The sequence below is a fragment of the Protopterus annectens genome, chromosome 1.part2, assembly GCF_019279795.1.
Source record: "Protopterus annectens isolate FY-2018-M chromosome 1.part2, PAN1.0, whole genome shotgun sequence".
Lineage (NCBI taxonomy): Eukaryota > Metazoa > Chordata > Ceratodontiformes > Protopteridae > Protopterus > Protopterus annectens.
Genome location: NC_056727.1, coordinates 64,665,193 through 64,681,299, shown reverse-complemented (window position 1 = coordinate 64,681,299; position 16,107 = coordinate 64,665,193). Strand labels below are relative to the sequence as shown.

The 16,107-nt window shown below is 40.9% G+C and overlaps 1 protein-coding gene across 3 annotated transcripts in view; it reads left to right on the top strand.

Moving 5' to 3' along the window:
* Window positions 1-16,107, top strand: part of VRK2 (VRK serine/threonine kinase 2) — a 1,303,788-nt gene that overhangs the window by 226,621 nt on the left and 1,061,060 nt on the right. The gene's annotated exons all lie outside the window — the stretch shown is intronic.

Genomic DNA, 16,107 nt, shown 5'->3' with positions numbered 1-16,107 from the left:
ATGCATAGGCTTCTTTAAAATAATGACTAGAGGTTGATGATCAGTCTTGATCTGGATAGCTCTACCATAAATATAATCATGGAACTTCGAGCATGCAAACACAATTGCCAAAAGTTCCTTCTCAATTTGAACAAGCTGCATCTCCGTTTGGGTAAGAGTTCTAGACACATAGGCTACTGGTCTGCCCTCTTGAAGAATAACTGCACCAAGACCGAACTTTGAAGCATCACAGGAAAGAATTACTGGTTTGTGGACATCATAGTATCTCAACATAGGTGCTGATAATTCATTGAATTCTGGTATAAACATGCCCAAATAGTTAACCATACCAAGGAAATGCTGTAAGGCTTGGACATTTTCTGGAGCTAGCACCTTAAGAATGGTTGTTTGCTTGGAAGGGTCTGGTCGTAAGCCTGTACTGGTAAATAAATGACCTACATAAGTAACTTCTGGTAGCCTGAATTTACATTTCTGGGGATTGAGCTTTACATTCACTTCACATGCTGTGTCCAGAACTTTCCTGAGGTTTCTGTCATGCTCTGCTCCACCATTACCTCCAAATATTAAATCATCTACTATTATAGCACACTGATAACCTTAAAGAATTTGCTCCATTGCACAGTGAAAGACTTCACTGGCAGAATTTATTCCAAAAGGCATTCTGCGAAGTCTGCTATCTACCAAATGGGGAATGGGGTACTGAATGCAGTCAATAGTGAAGATTTGCGATCAAGCATTACTTGCCAAAATGAACTCTTTCATCTAAGACAGAAAAAAACAGTGGCATTTGATATGAGGGTAGCAACCTCCTTGACTGTACGCATAGGAGGGGTCTCTTTAATGCTTTAAGTCTCTTGGGTCAGTACATATTCTGATTTCATCTGAGCTTTTCTTATGAGCAACTACCATGGAAGACATCCATTCAGGTGGTTCTGTGACTGCACAAATCACACCTTGTTGCACTATTTTATCTAACTGGACCTTGACTTTGTCCGGCATAGCTGTCGGAACTTTACTCACTGGTCTGATGACTGGACTGACCTCTGGGTCCAATTTCTTGGAGTATACAACTGGAAGTTTACCTAGCTTGTCTTCGAAAATATCAGTGAAACTGGAACTAGGACATGTGCTTACATGATGGACTTCTTTGGTAAAAGAAAGTTGTTTCATTCTTAAACTGTTTCTGAGGCCTAATAATGACTGCAGAGGTCTTCTGACTACATAAAATTGCAAGCTGTAACTGTTCCCAGCTAAGTAGCATGAAAGCACTACTGAGCCTTCGGTTTGAATCTCTTCACCTCCATAAGCAACAAGCTTTTCACAATTGGCCAAATTAAGTTGTTCACCAGCTCTTACTGTAGCAAATGTTTCTGCTGACATAACATTGCACAAAACTTCTAAAGAAGCAGTGAATAAAACAAGTCCCTGAATATTGCACTTTATTGTCAAACGGACTGAGCGCTTTCGGAAAGTTTATAACAAAACTTCATCAGAATCGATTGCAGTACACCAATGTCAACCATAAATAGTCAAATAAAAATCACCTGACCTAACCCCACCAATAAAACACTATGCTTAATGAATATTGAATCAATGGTAACTAACAGAAAACCAGAATATATAAAAAATATGTACTTTAAAAGTGCATAAATATAAATAAAAAATGCAGTTTCAAACATAATAGGACCTTAACCTTAAAACACTAATTATAGAGATAGATTCATTCAAGCCAGGGGGACTGGAGCATTTAACCTCAATTGCCAAATCAATTCCTTATATTCATTTAGATCACACCAAGGTCTCCCCAAAAGGTGTTTGTGAACTGTATCAATACCGAAAAACAAATTCCTCTTCATCTTCAGCTTTCTAGCAGACACCTGAAGGTTTTGGGCCAAAAGTGACTGGTATTTGAAACTGTTCATAATTCCCTCCACCTTGACTTAAAGCCGCAGTTCCAGCTGAAGAAAAGCATCCCCAAAGCATGATACTGCCAGCACCATGCTTCACTGTGGGGATGGTGTTCTTTTGGTGATGCAAACTATTTTTGCGCCAAACGTACCTCTTGGAATTGTGGCCAAAAAGTTCAACTTTGGTCTCATCAGACTATAACACATTTTCCCACATCCTTTTGGAAGACTTGATGTATTATTTTGCAAATTTTAGCTGGGCTTACATGTTTTTCTGTGTAAGAAAAAGCTTCTGTCTTGCAACTCTACCCCATAGTCCAGACATATGGAGAATACGGTAGATAGTTGTCGCTTGTAGTACACAACCAGTACTTGCCAGAAATCCCTGCAGCTCCTTCACTGTTGCTGTAAGTCTCTTGGCAGCCTCCCTGACCAGTTTTCATTTTGTCTTTTCATCAGTTTTGGAGGGACGTCCAGTTCTTTGCAACGTCACTCTTGTCCCATATTTTATCAACTTTTTGATGACTGTCTTCACTGCGTTCCATGGTATATCCCTCTGCTTAATAATTATGCAACTATCTGTTGCTGTCTTCACTCCACAGTAGCCAAAGCAGATGATATATTGTACTTTGTATATTTTGTATATAATGTATACTGCCTTTGTTATTCTAGCTAGAAATTTATGATAAGATTGTGTGTCTGTTTTTTAAGTTGTTATCTCTCTATGTATGTAGAAAATGTGATTGTATTTAAATTTCTTTTGTATGTGGAGTTTTTCTCCCTGCACCTCCACTGAAAATGGGCACTTTTTGACCCAGTGGACCATCCCGGTAAACAAATGCAAATAAATAAAATGAGATCCCTTTGATGCTTTATAAGCTCCCTGCGAACCATGGCTTTTGATGTAGCAGGCAACTGAGTAAATGTCAGGAAAATCCTACTAAGAGAGCTGAATTTTATTTGGAGTTAATCAGAGTCTCTTTAATTGATGGCAGGTGTGTACCCAAGAAGACTGAATGCTGTAATTAAATCAAAGGTCCTTCAACAAAGTATTAGTTTAAGGGTGTGCACACTTATGCAACCAGCTTATTGTACGTTTTTTATTTATTGTATTTTTTCCCCTGACAGATTTGTTTTTCAGTTGAAGAGGACAGGTTATAGGTCACATTAAAGGTGGGAAAAGCTTTGAAATGATTTATTAATGTCACAAAAACCTGGCATTTTAACAGGGGTGTGTACACATTTTATATCCACTGTATATTTGTGTGCCTTTCTGTGAGCTCATGTATTTGACAAATCTCTATAGCTTTGCTCTGTGTTAAATCAGTATCACAAAGCAACATCTTTCTCACTGCAGCATTATTAACACCACACACAAGCCTGTCCTTTATCAACTCATCTCTCAGATCACCAAACCTGCACATTTTAACCTTGTTTCTCAAGTCAATAATATAAGCTGCAAAAGTTTCTCCTGGCTTTTGGTCTCTTGTATAAAATAGGTGTCTCTTCTTTCTCTAAATTTACATTTCAGGTACTCAGGGTCATCCCTTGACTCAGCTTGTACAACAGTATGGTGTTTCTCCCCTTCTCCTGCATATACTACTGGTGCATACACAAATGAACGCGGTCTTTCAATGGCTTCTGAACCCGCTAAGTTAAGCAAAATAAATTATCTTGTACATGCATTTTTATCAGAAAAAGCTGTTTGTATGAAAATGTCATATTCCTGCTCAAATACTCTCCAGTTCACTGCAATCACAAGTGGACTGGATCTGTGAAATGCTTCTGCCATATCAACCCACAGTAACAAAGACCCTTGGAGCCAGAACTTGTAATTATGCCCAGTAGCACAACAGACTCTTCAAAATAACTGCACTTTGTAAAATAAGTCTTCGTAGCACAAGAACACTTTGAAATAACTGTACTTTGTGAAACCACCCCTTATCAGTGTAAGAAACACTTCGAAATTACTATACTTTGCAAATAAACTATATACAGCACAAGCAACTTTTCAAAATGACTGTATTCTGACTGTACTTTGTGAAATAACTGTACTTTGCACACAGTAAACTCATCAAAATAAGTGTACTGTAATAAAGCACGCACTGCAAACACTTTGCACACACTGACATATTTTGAACAACTCTAGTTATACTTTGAATAGCTTTGGTCAATATGAAATAGCAGTTCATGTCAAAACATAGTCGTTTACTGAAAAACATGCAGTCGTCTTGCTTTTTTATGCTTATTTTGCCCTTTTATTGTATTTGTTATGCCCGTTTGACCTCTTATCATGCTATTGTTATACATTTCTTGTGCTCATTTTACTTTAACATGCTCATCATGCAAATCGGAAGTAACTCTGAACACCCACATAGGTATTTCTGATAATTCTATCAAATGTCCTGGTATTGAATATTTTGTTTAATCAGTAATGCATTTTGTGCCTTTTGTTTGATAATGTGTTTTGTGCTTTGTGAATGCTTCGTATCATTTTGTTTACAAAATAAATAATTTATGCGAGTTTTGGTTAACTGAAGTTCGTTTCTGGCCTTTTTTAATAGTTTGAGCAGTGTATCACCCAACTTGCTCAATGTGCCTTCACCGTTAACACTGCACCTTGTGGCTTGAAGAACTTGCACTCTCTATCCCAGTTCTGACACCATGTCGCTCGTCCAGTCAAGATAAGACAGACAGACAGTTGTAGGTTTGGTTCAGGCAGCTATATTATATATAAACACGTCAGGATTGAGGCTTAGTAACTTAAACTTAAATAAACCTATAAACAGACTGACTCATACATGTTAACACTCTGGCTGTTATCTCAAAATGGCACTGTTTGCCTGCATGTGCTCTCTATGTATATATACATGCCCTCACTTTGAAATGCTTCTTAAAGTTGCAACACACACTCTGTTCTACAAGTACTATTATAAACAGGCATGTCTGGTTTAACTATCCAGTACCAGCTTTTAAGTCTGAGGATTTCCAGAGACAACTTTTGCATTCCCCATTGGATAAAAATACCTTTCTAAGAAGATAAGGTGAAAAAAACATTAGATAGTTGTTCCTGAAAGCATCGGCCATGGAGAGGTACATCCTAATGTGCCCTCAGCACAGGTGTCTTTCATTTCCACCTCAACATGTATAGTAACCCCTCTACTGGCAGACAAGTAGATCAGGTATCAGTAAAGCTAGGCTTTCATGCATTAGTCATTACCCTGCTGTGATGCTCCATCACTGGACCAGTAATCAAGGAGCCTCAATCCTCACCACTGGCAACAGTGGGGGAACTTTCACTGGGAGGATAACAGGTACACAAACAGTATTTCCAGATGCATCCCTTTGCACCAAGTGCAATTTCCCTTAAGAGCACACAGAGACTGCAGTCAGTCTGGGGATGGTCTCTCCCTTTTTCTCCAAATCCTCAATAAGAATCCTCACTGGCACAGTTGTAGAGTTGATTATTTAGCCAGGGTTCCAAACCAAGTCCTCCAACACTCTTTCTGTCCAACTAGTGCTTCGTGTCCCTGCCCAAGTAGCTGACACACACACACACACACACACACACACACACACACACACACACACACACACACACACACACCTGAGAAAGGCTGGCAAAGGTTTACTAGCTATGCCCCTTCTGCCCAGACTATAAGGTAGTCACCACTGCCACCAGAACACCTTTTCAGCTACTTTAAGAACCTTAACAAAGGGTGTCCAATTTTCCTGTGCAATATTGATATAAATACAAATTGTAGTTGGACCAAGAGCAATGGCTGTTAGGAGTGCCCCACACACTGTCACCAAATAATGATGCAAGTACTCTCAAAATTTAAATATCTCTACACAGATCAGTCACTGTGAAAGGTTTAATAATAAGACAGTAATAAATATATATTCACAGTGACATCAGAGTTTATAACCACAGGAAATATTTAAAACAACCTTGCAGGACAGTCTCAAATAAATAAAGAAACCTATCTAAAATGAGCTTCACTATATTTCTGACTGAATCTAAGAGAATTACTATAACCTAAGAACTTGCTAATAGAGCAAGGCAGATGTGGTGAATGGTTCTTGTCAGGTCCAAGACTGAATACATAATGCACTTACTCACTAAGAGACTTCTCAAATTAATCTCTCAAATATTACTGCTGGGATAGCTTACAGAATATCACTTCTTGTCATCTGACTTGTAGGTCCCAGGCCAAAACCACCTTTGATGGTAGCTGGTAGCATTTAGCATCTACCTGTAAAAATACATAGATAAGGGCATTTACTCAGATCTTTGGCAGATGCTAGAAGTCATAAAACAATTGCATTCCTTCATGCTTTCAAAATTAGTAATTAATTCACCCCAAAGACAATACAGAAAGTTTCCCAGCACAGGCTTTGTGTCTCCGGTCTAGCCTATAAAATAATTTAATTTCAGATATTTTTCAGAAGTTTGCTGGACCGAGGTTAACCCACTGGTTTCCTCTGTTAACATATACATTTAAACAGTTACAATAGTGCATGTACGTATCTGTCCTCTCCAGTAGAGCACACAGTGGATGCATTCCAAACACTTTGTACAGACGTGTGTTGAAAAGGTATTTTATAAACTAATTGATATACACAACATACAGTTCTAAAACAGTTGCAACACAAGCATCTTGTATAAATCATTTCGATATTCACAAATGACATATAATTATTTACAAAATTCCAGCAGTATCTCCTTTTGTCACACATGCTAAACATTGCATGTCGTATATTACGCAGTCCATGGCCAGGCTGTTCTAGAAGAGAAGAGCTTTTGAAAAAAAGGCAGTGGAGAAGTGATTGATACCAGGGCAGGCAGCAGAACAGGGAAAGGGGAAATAGATATTCAGCCATCAAGGAAAGGACTGTTCGATTTTGAATATGCCACCCTTCTCTATGTACCTGTACCCTTAGCCCTCATATCCCAAGAGAGAGGCTTTCCCGTTTCAACAACTTCTGATTTATTTTGACCACAGACCTCATGGTAGAGAAGATTAAAGCATCAGCCTACAAAATTTAATTCAGCTTCTGGATTTTTCCAATTTAAACAAATTTCTAAGAATAAAAAAAAATTTGAGTTGTTAACCCTGCAGGCCTTCCTTCTGCTCATTCATTATGTCTGAATGGTAACTCTGGATGTGAGTTATACTTTCCTTCATGTCTACATTAACAGGGAACACAAGCATTTCCTCCACTTTCTTGCAGGCACATAACATTACCTTTATTGTTTCCTTTAACTGTCTTGCTCTTTGGCCTACATGTGTCACTTATATTCTTTATCAAAAGCATATCCTCAGTTTTTGCATGCCACAGGAGCAAAGAGCTTCTTATATACCCCTTCCTGGATTACTGCCTGATTCATGCAAACTTTTGAGGCAAGATCCAGAGATCTATTAACAAATGGGCATCCTTGGCATCTGGTAGGACTATGTACCATTGGCAGTAGGACCATTTGGAGCCCAGAATTTCCTCAGATGTTTTCCCATTCTGACTCCCATGATTCTTTTATGCTGTCAGGTTTCATGGTTTTTATTGATGCCGTTACATTTTGGATGTGAATGAGCCTTCCTCAGTTTGTTGTCATGTTTTTCTTATTTTGTCTGAGTTTTTTACATTTTAGCATTAGCATATTGTGGTCAAGTAACCGTTTATTTCTACTTTTCCATTCTTTTCAATCTGTTTGCAGGGTCAATTTTTTTCATTTATCTGCCCTGCATTAGTTTCAGGCTTTGACCTTGCCTCCTTTCAGCCTTAAAATATTGCATCCTTTATTAAGAAAGTGTATCTGAGGGCAGCAGATTGGCCAAGTTGCAATACTTTGAGGCAAGTGATCTGCTTTGGAGGAGACCCACAATAACTGGATTTTCTTTATTTATAGAACCGCCACTGCAGGAAGGTCAGCTTATTTTCACATTTGATGGTAGAGATGCTAACATTAAGAAGTCACTCCAGGTTGCCCAGAGCTGAGTCCCACCACTGCCTCTCCATGATAACCCCCAAATTACTGTTGTTCTCACAGCATGAATGTCACCTTGGAGAATCTTAAAGCAATGGTGAAGAAACCTTCCCCACCTTAGTGTATGTCTTCACTGGCTTTAGAGTCCTCCACCAAGGCCACATCCACAATTTTAATCACCACAGCCTCAATGTCAAAGTTCTCCCTGATACAGATCAGATGCAGGAAGAACCCATGACTTCCACAGAAGTTGTTTCATTTGTATAGTCTTCTCCCCAGAACAATGCCCCCCTGCCAGCGCAGAGAGAAAAATCACCCATAGTTGCTGTCCCTGCTAAGCATTCAGGGTAGCAAAAGCAAAACAAATTTGAAAAAACAATAAATATACAGATTAAGTAATTGATCATTTTACAACACACAGGACCTAATTCCAGGATTAAGCAGGTGGTTTGGAATCTGGCCTGCAATAAAAAAAGCTAAAATGACAGAAAAAAGGGAGGGAAAGCATTAAACTGCAGTGTAATATTTGCAATGCTATTAAGACACTAAATGTCTTATTTATTTTATTATTATTTTTTCTGAAAATAAGAATGTCAAAAATTTAAATGTATTTAGCTTCCTGGCTTAGTAAATCTTGAGAGACATTTAATAATAAATGTGCCCTAGTAGATCTGTTCATGATGAAAAATTTCAACAGTAAAAAGTTACAAATTTTCTAATATGAAATGGTCTGCAGTTAGTTAGCCCTGTGTAATAAAAATGACAATGGCATTTGTTAACATGTACATTCCCAGGAATTTGTCGGATTTGAGACACTGACATTTAAATGGTGACAATCAATGTAATGAACAATCCTGAAAGCTTAGCATAAGTAACCACTCTTGCGTCTGTTGAAAAGTGGCAATCTGCCCAGTAAGGCTTTCCTGGTTAACAGATACAAATAAATAACTAAAGAAAGAAATAAATATTTCTTATGTCTTAGTGTTTCCTTCTTTGGTTCAGATTTAACCTCAATGTCAAGTATTTTGTAATTTTGGAACCTTGGTACAGCCGTGTTTTCATATTTTCTCTGCAGTCTTCCCTGGCAGAGTCAACTTGCAAGTACAACATATCATTAAACTCAGAGCTGCCACAAAGACAGCCAAAAAGTCCACTGTTAAGATTAAGCAGATGGAACCACTGAAAGTTTAGAACCTTTCTACATCTGACTTGGTTGATGAAGAGGGGGGGGGGTGATATCCCATGGGTCACCTCCTGAAGGCCAAAACTTTGTAGAATTTCTCTGGCTTATGCAAAAAAAAAAAAACTTGGGAGTGGCTCACAGGCACTTGTTTCACCCTTGCAGAGAAGATTGCAGGAGGTATTCAGATTAAATTCCCAGACCTTGAGGATGATGATCCTACCCACCCTCCCTATTTTTGGTTTGTAGTTTAAATTTGGTGGCTTTTGCAGTTGCCCGCCCCACTGTAGATTTGATCTGGGACACTCCCCCATCCCATCTCTTTACCACATTCTAGCTAATAAACTCTTTCTGCACTTGCTTTTAGTCCTTTTTAATTTAATTGCATTTTTTAAACTGTGTTTGGTCTAATATTGCTGCATACTCAAGTGTGCTAGCTTGCACTGCATGTGAATTGTTTTTTACTACTGTTTTTGCTACTTTTCTGTAAAAGAAAAAAACAAAACAAAAAAAAAACTGTAAGCCTGTTTCCTACCTTTCCTGGAACTAGTGTTCCAGATACAGATTTGCTGTATCCAGGACTGTATGTAAGCTTCTGAGTCCCCCAAGCCTTTCTGTGTTGGAAGGAAGCCTTCTAGCTTATCAGTGGGTGTGGTAAGCACTAGGTAACCTATCTACTACATAAGTAGAGGTTCTGGCCCAGAATTTGTAGTTACTGGCTGTTTGGGCAGTCTCTTCCATCTCTCTCAACTTTCTGATTTGAATGCCTATATTTGCACTTGTTTCTGTCCTGTAACTCATCTAGTGCAGATGCAGATTCTTAGTTTTAGCACTTAAATTTGCTTGTTCATGATCAGCACTTGTTCAGAACTTGTAAGCACTAAATAAGCTACTAATTACTATAGCACTCTTATTTTCCTCATTACGTAGCGGAAAACAGTTTTTATACTTACTTTTCTCACTTTCTTAGAGAAAAACAGCTCCCACAAAGTCTGCGCTGTAAATTTTCCCTTAGAACTAGGCAAGCCTCAACTCAAATTCTTCAGATCACCTGCTCTTATTGCAGCACTTGCAAAACAGAAATCAGCACTTGTCCTAGTCTCCTAGACAACACTATTATTCTCCAAATTTCCTAGACAGCACTATTATAATATAGCATAAGACCCTCGATCATCCGCAGGACTTAAGTTCAATTTACTCTTCAAAGCATGTCCAGAGGTCAGCTTCAGATGTACTTTCCAGTTCATCTGGTGGAATTGGGCATCCTGAGGCAATGTCACAACTGCCTCATGTATACAGACAACCCTCTCCTCTTACCTCTAGACACAACCACTTGTGAGAGATGCAAATACACAGCCAGACTGGAGGCTAAGCGCTCTCAACCCATGACTGTAACAGACAGTCAAGAGGATAAGGGACACACTTGCATCCACACCACCTGTCACACATGAATCTACAAAACAAGCACCGGCAAAACATACGCATAAATACACAAAAACATATTCGGAGGCACTAGGTACCAATCTGAAAAAGAAACAGTGCCCTCCAAAGCAGACAAGCAAGCAACCTGCACCCCCAAACACAAGCCAGAAAATGCATAATTCACCTCAGCAGTGTGCCTCACAACAGCCCTTAAGGCAAAACACCATACCTAACACGCTAGTAATAGGAGACTCTATAGTAAGGCACATGGATGTTCCACTCACCAGGCTGAACAATGAGAAGGTTACTGTCAGCTGCCTGTTGGGTGCTCGGATCCGCCACATAACACAGGCACTTAGGTCACTCCAGAACAAGTACAAGTATGACGCTGTCATTGTACATGTTGGTGTGAATGATCGAAGATGTACCTCCCTGGACTACATGAAAAGAGACATTGAGGAGCTCTCTGATCATGTAGCCCAAGCTGGTATGACCCTGACCTTGAGTAGCATACTACCTTCAGCTAGAATGATACCACAATACAAAGACAAAATGATCAATTTCAACAACTGACTAACCTTCTGGTGTCATTCTAAGGGGATCCAGTGTCTGTCTGCCAGGGACGACATGATAGACAAGCCTCGCTGTTTTGCCAGAGATGAGTTGCACCTGTCACCCCTAGGTTTTTGAATACTGGCCAAGGCTCTTGCCGTCCCCATAGTGCCTTTTTTAGGCAAGGCTCAAAGGACAAACCAACCACCGTAACCAGCACAGGTAACCAAAAACTAAGGGTAATGCTACTCAACGCCAGAAGTCTCAACCTCAAAATGCACACACTCGAGGCTCTCCTCAGCATGGAGAAAATCGATGTTTGTGCAGTGATGGAAACCTGGTTCAAGGCTCAAGAGAGCACCCCAGCACTACCAAGTTACAATTCATATCATACCTTCCAGCCTCAGTTACCGGATCGCAGTACAAAGGGTGAAGGTGTATCCATATTCATCAAGGATACCCATATCTCCAGGTTAGTAGCGCAGCATGATGCCCCAGAGATCATCCATGCACAACTATCAGCAGGCAAAACCACATTTCAAGTCGTAGCCGGTTATAGATCGCCCACCATGTCCCAAGATGCTCACTCTGCATTCCGTGAGACATTGGAAAATATAAAGGTCCTATCCAACACCATAATCTTGGGTAATTTCAACTACCCTGGTATAGACTGGGCGAACTACCAATGTTCTAACTCCTATGCTCAGCGATTCATAGAATTTATAAATTCAAATGCCCTTGAACAACTAGTATGTTCCCCCACTAGAGGGGACAACATATTGGATTTAATCATCACAAATATGGGCGCCCATTGTACCACACCTGTTATCACTCCCTCCTTGGTCAGATCCAACCACAAACTGATAACCCTGGACATCCTCACCCCTCCACCTCCCCCAGTCAAAGTAACCATAGTCAAAAACTTTCCAAAGCAAACTTCAAACTACTTGCATCCGAAGTGGAAAGCTTCACTATTCCCTTGCAGAAGGATAATGATATCCAGGATGCGGAATCCTACACCAAGGCACTCTATATGCATCTTCAGGATTGCATGGACCGTGCTATCTCAAATAAAAACAAGACTCCTTCCTCAAGCAAGAAGAAACCAGTCTGGTGGACCCCGGCCATAAGCAAACTTTACAATAAAAGGAGGAGACTTATACAAAAAAAGGCCAAATCTCAAGTAGAAAAATCATCCCTGATCAGCATTAGTAAGAAATTGAGGGCCCTCATCAAGTCAACTAAAGCTAATTTTGAAAAGAAAGTTGCCAAGGATAACCATAAGGCCTTCTATGGCTGCTTCAAAAACGTAAATGGCAACGCTCAGGTCTGTTCTGAGCTAGTACAAAATGGAACAAAATACACTGACCCTTCTGACATTGCCAACATCTTGGCTGGCAAGTTCAGTGCAAACCCCCCCCCCCTCCTCACCACCTACAGGGCCTGTTATCATTCCAGGGGATTGTGTAAGTCCAATTATTACTGATACGTTGGTTAACAAGGCTTTATCTGAAGCTAAAAACACTCCATGGGACCAGATGGTGTCCCAGGCTGTGTCATACGCGAGCTCCAAAAGGAATTAACCCCGCATCTTAATACCGTGTTCAGTCTCAGCCTCTCCACAGGATATGTGCCCATAGAATGGCACACGGCAACAGTGGTCCCGCTACACAAGGGTGGGGCCACAACTGACCCTGGGAACTACCGACCAATAAGCCTGACCAGTCTGATCTGTAAGGCTATGGAGCGAATCATTATGGAACTCTTAAATGGAGAGATTGGGAACCTCCAGTCGCTGGACCCCACACAGTTCGGCTTCGTCAAGGGCATATCATACTTCCTGAACCTGGTGGATTTCTTTGAGACATTTACTCAGGCTATAGATAAGGGAAAGGAGGTACACACGGCTTACCTTGACCTTGCTAAAGCATTTGACACCATTCCCCATTCAGGTATTATTGATTAGCTCACCAGCCTGGACATAAACCCCTTACGTCACAAGATGGATCGCAAACTGGCTCTCAGACAGATCCCATAAAGTAAGAGTAGCGGGATCTATGTCAGAATCCAGACCGGTAATGAGCGGTGTGCCTCAGGGCTCTGTCCTGGGGCCCCTCCTGTTTGGCATATACTTCTCAGAAGTACAGGCAAGCACGGAAAGGCTGTGGCTGACTAAGTTTGCGGACGACTGCAAACTGGGTGCTATAATAGAGTCTCCGGCTGACTTGGAGATCCTCCAGAAAGGCCTAAATGAGACTGATGCATGGTATCAAAGCCATGATCTCAAGCTAAATGCAAAAAAATGCGTAGTAATCCCCTCTGGAAAAAACAGAGTACCCGCAAACTACAACATAGGAGGTAATCCCCTGAAATCTGAAGAAGAAATAAGGGATCTAGGGACCCAAGTTGATAGTCAGTTTTCCTTTGATAACCATGTTGCCAAAGTGGTTAGAAAATCCTTCTATGTGACCCATCTGACCACAAAAGGGTTCGCATCAAGATCTAAGGATGTAATGGTGCCCCCCTACTCTTCCCTCATCAGACCCATTGTTGAGTACAATGCACCAATTGGAATGTACCTGGCTAGACATCTCCAGCAGCTGGAGAGACCACAGAGGTACCTAACCAAGAGGATTACTGGCCTCAAACAGTTGCCGTATGCAGCACGATTGAAAAAGCTAAGACTGTTCTCTGTTGCATACCGCTTTCTCAGAGGCGATCTCTGTCTAACATACAGAGCCATGTCCAACCCAGAATTGTTGAACATGCTCCATCTTAGCAAAACCAAATCTACTCGAGCTACACGCTCTAGGGATATAAACCTCAACACAACAATGAATAGAACATGCTGGAGGGATAGATTCCTTCAGAGACTTCCCTTACTATGGAACAGGGTCCCGATCTACATAAGACAGAGCCCCCTCACTATCACTCTTCAAGAGGAACCTTGATGAGTGGATGGGTAACAGAAAGTCCACACCGGAGATCACACCAACAGCACTACTAGATAGGGTCCAAGGGTACTAGCTGCTAGTACAAGGGTCTAGGGAACTACTAATGGGGCGGTGAATACCGCAGAGCGTGGCTGGGCTAATATATGCCTTTGGGTAGATAGCTATGATCCCCCTTGGTAGATATAAGAATATTGCCACCATAGAGGTATGGAACAACCCAGACATGGTAGTTGTTATTCCCAGGAAGGCTGACAGAATTTTCCACCCCGCATGATATTGTTCAATCTGGTTGAAGACCATTAAAGTGGATCCAACTGACAGTGCAGCAGCCTTTATATGGGCTGCCATCCTGCAGTACCCATCCATCCTTCATGCAGGGGTGTGTGAGAGTGGGCAAGCTGAGGAAACACATCACCTTTTCAACCCTCTCATTGAGGTAGCTAATTTCTCTTATGTCCATGGTTTATTTCTAAAGGGATCTAGTGGACCAAATAGACAATGTTGCTAGATGAGGAAAATGAAAAGGGAAGTTCAGGATCTGTATGCCATATCATCCACTTACCTTGTGAAACAGATTGTCCATGTGGTTTATAATACAGCTGAAAATTCAACTAGAGTTGTGGCCACTAGTATTGCTATGTGATGCATGCCTGGCTCTGGATGACAGATTTTGCAGAAGACACTAAAGTGGCCTAAATGAAGACCCCCTTTACAAGATTCCTCATGTCTGTCAAGTACAGAACATGGAAGATAGGGCCAAACTTTCACTGCCATTGGAATCAGGTTTCATTTTCTTCAGAGATCATTCTCAGGAATGCTTTAGAGCCATTGTTTGATATGGTTCTGGCATGATCCATAGCAATCTTGCCAGGAGAAAGTAGGAAGTGGTACAAGGAAGGAGTATTTCAACAATAGAAATAGTATCTGTATGGGTATGACCTTTAGTCAGGTGGTAATGGGCAGTTGAGTTATGATCTTTGCAGAATGCCTCTTCAGTCCTGGGATCTGGCTGTCAGTTATCAGTTGACTCTTCAGGCAATTTACATTCCTTTAGAGCACAGTGTAGTGGCAGCCTGTGAGAGCAGATCCAGAACACAGGTTCACAAATGGATGCTTCGCAGAAATGTATTTCTGGATGTAGTCAATCAGTGGGAACTTTCCCAGGTAGATCTTTTTGCTTTCCCGTTGAACAGACAACTTCCTCTATTCTATTTGAGAGTTCCAAGCCCTCTGGCTTGAAAAGTGGACACCCTGCCTTTACCGTGGTAAAGAATGTTTTTTTTATGCCTTTCCTCCCCTTCCTCTGCTGCCAAGATCAAGCAGGACTCTCCTAAAATCTTCCTGGTGACTTCCTTTTGGCTCAGACAGCACTGGTTCCTCCTTCGTTTTCATCTGGCCAGGGGCAATCACCACAACTTACCTCACTGGGTGGACCTTCTCACACAAGACAGTGGATCTCTTATCCATCCTCACCTGTCTACCCTTCAAATGATACTGTGGGTGAAATAGTTTGACTCTGTTTTAGGCAATTCTTTTCTTAAGACATGCTTCAGGTTCTGCAGGAGGCTGGGAAACCCACTACCAGAAAATCATACATGTTTAAATGGAAAAGATTTTGTTTGGTGTCTCTCTCACCATCAGGATCCCTCCTCAGTAGAGGCTTCTCTGGTTCTGACTTATTTCTGTGGTCTGTTCCATGCTGGCTTGGCATATTCTTTGGTTAAAGCTCACCTGTCTGCAGTCTCTCCTTGTTTGTCTTTGAACCCTCCTTTGGCCTCTCAGGTTGAGGTCAAGCGATTTCTGAAAAGCGTCTTTCATATCACACCCCAAAGAAAGCATATTCCTCCTTCCTGGGATCTCAAAAGTTTGACTAATGCTTCTTTTTAACCTGCTAATTCAGCTTCCTTGCAACATTGTACCTGGAAGACTGTACTGCTGTTGGCTGTTACTTCAGCCAAGAGAATGTCTGAGCTTCAGGCTATTATGGCCGTTCCTCATTTTCTAATTTTTCACAAAGATAGGATGTCTCCTCATATTAATTTTATGCCCAAGGTGGTTAATAAGTTGCTCCTTAATCAGTGTTTTCAACTTTCTTCCTTTTTTCCT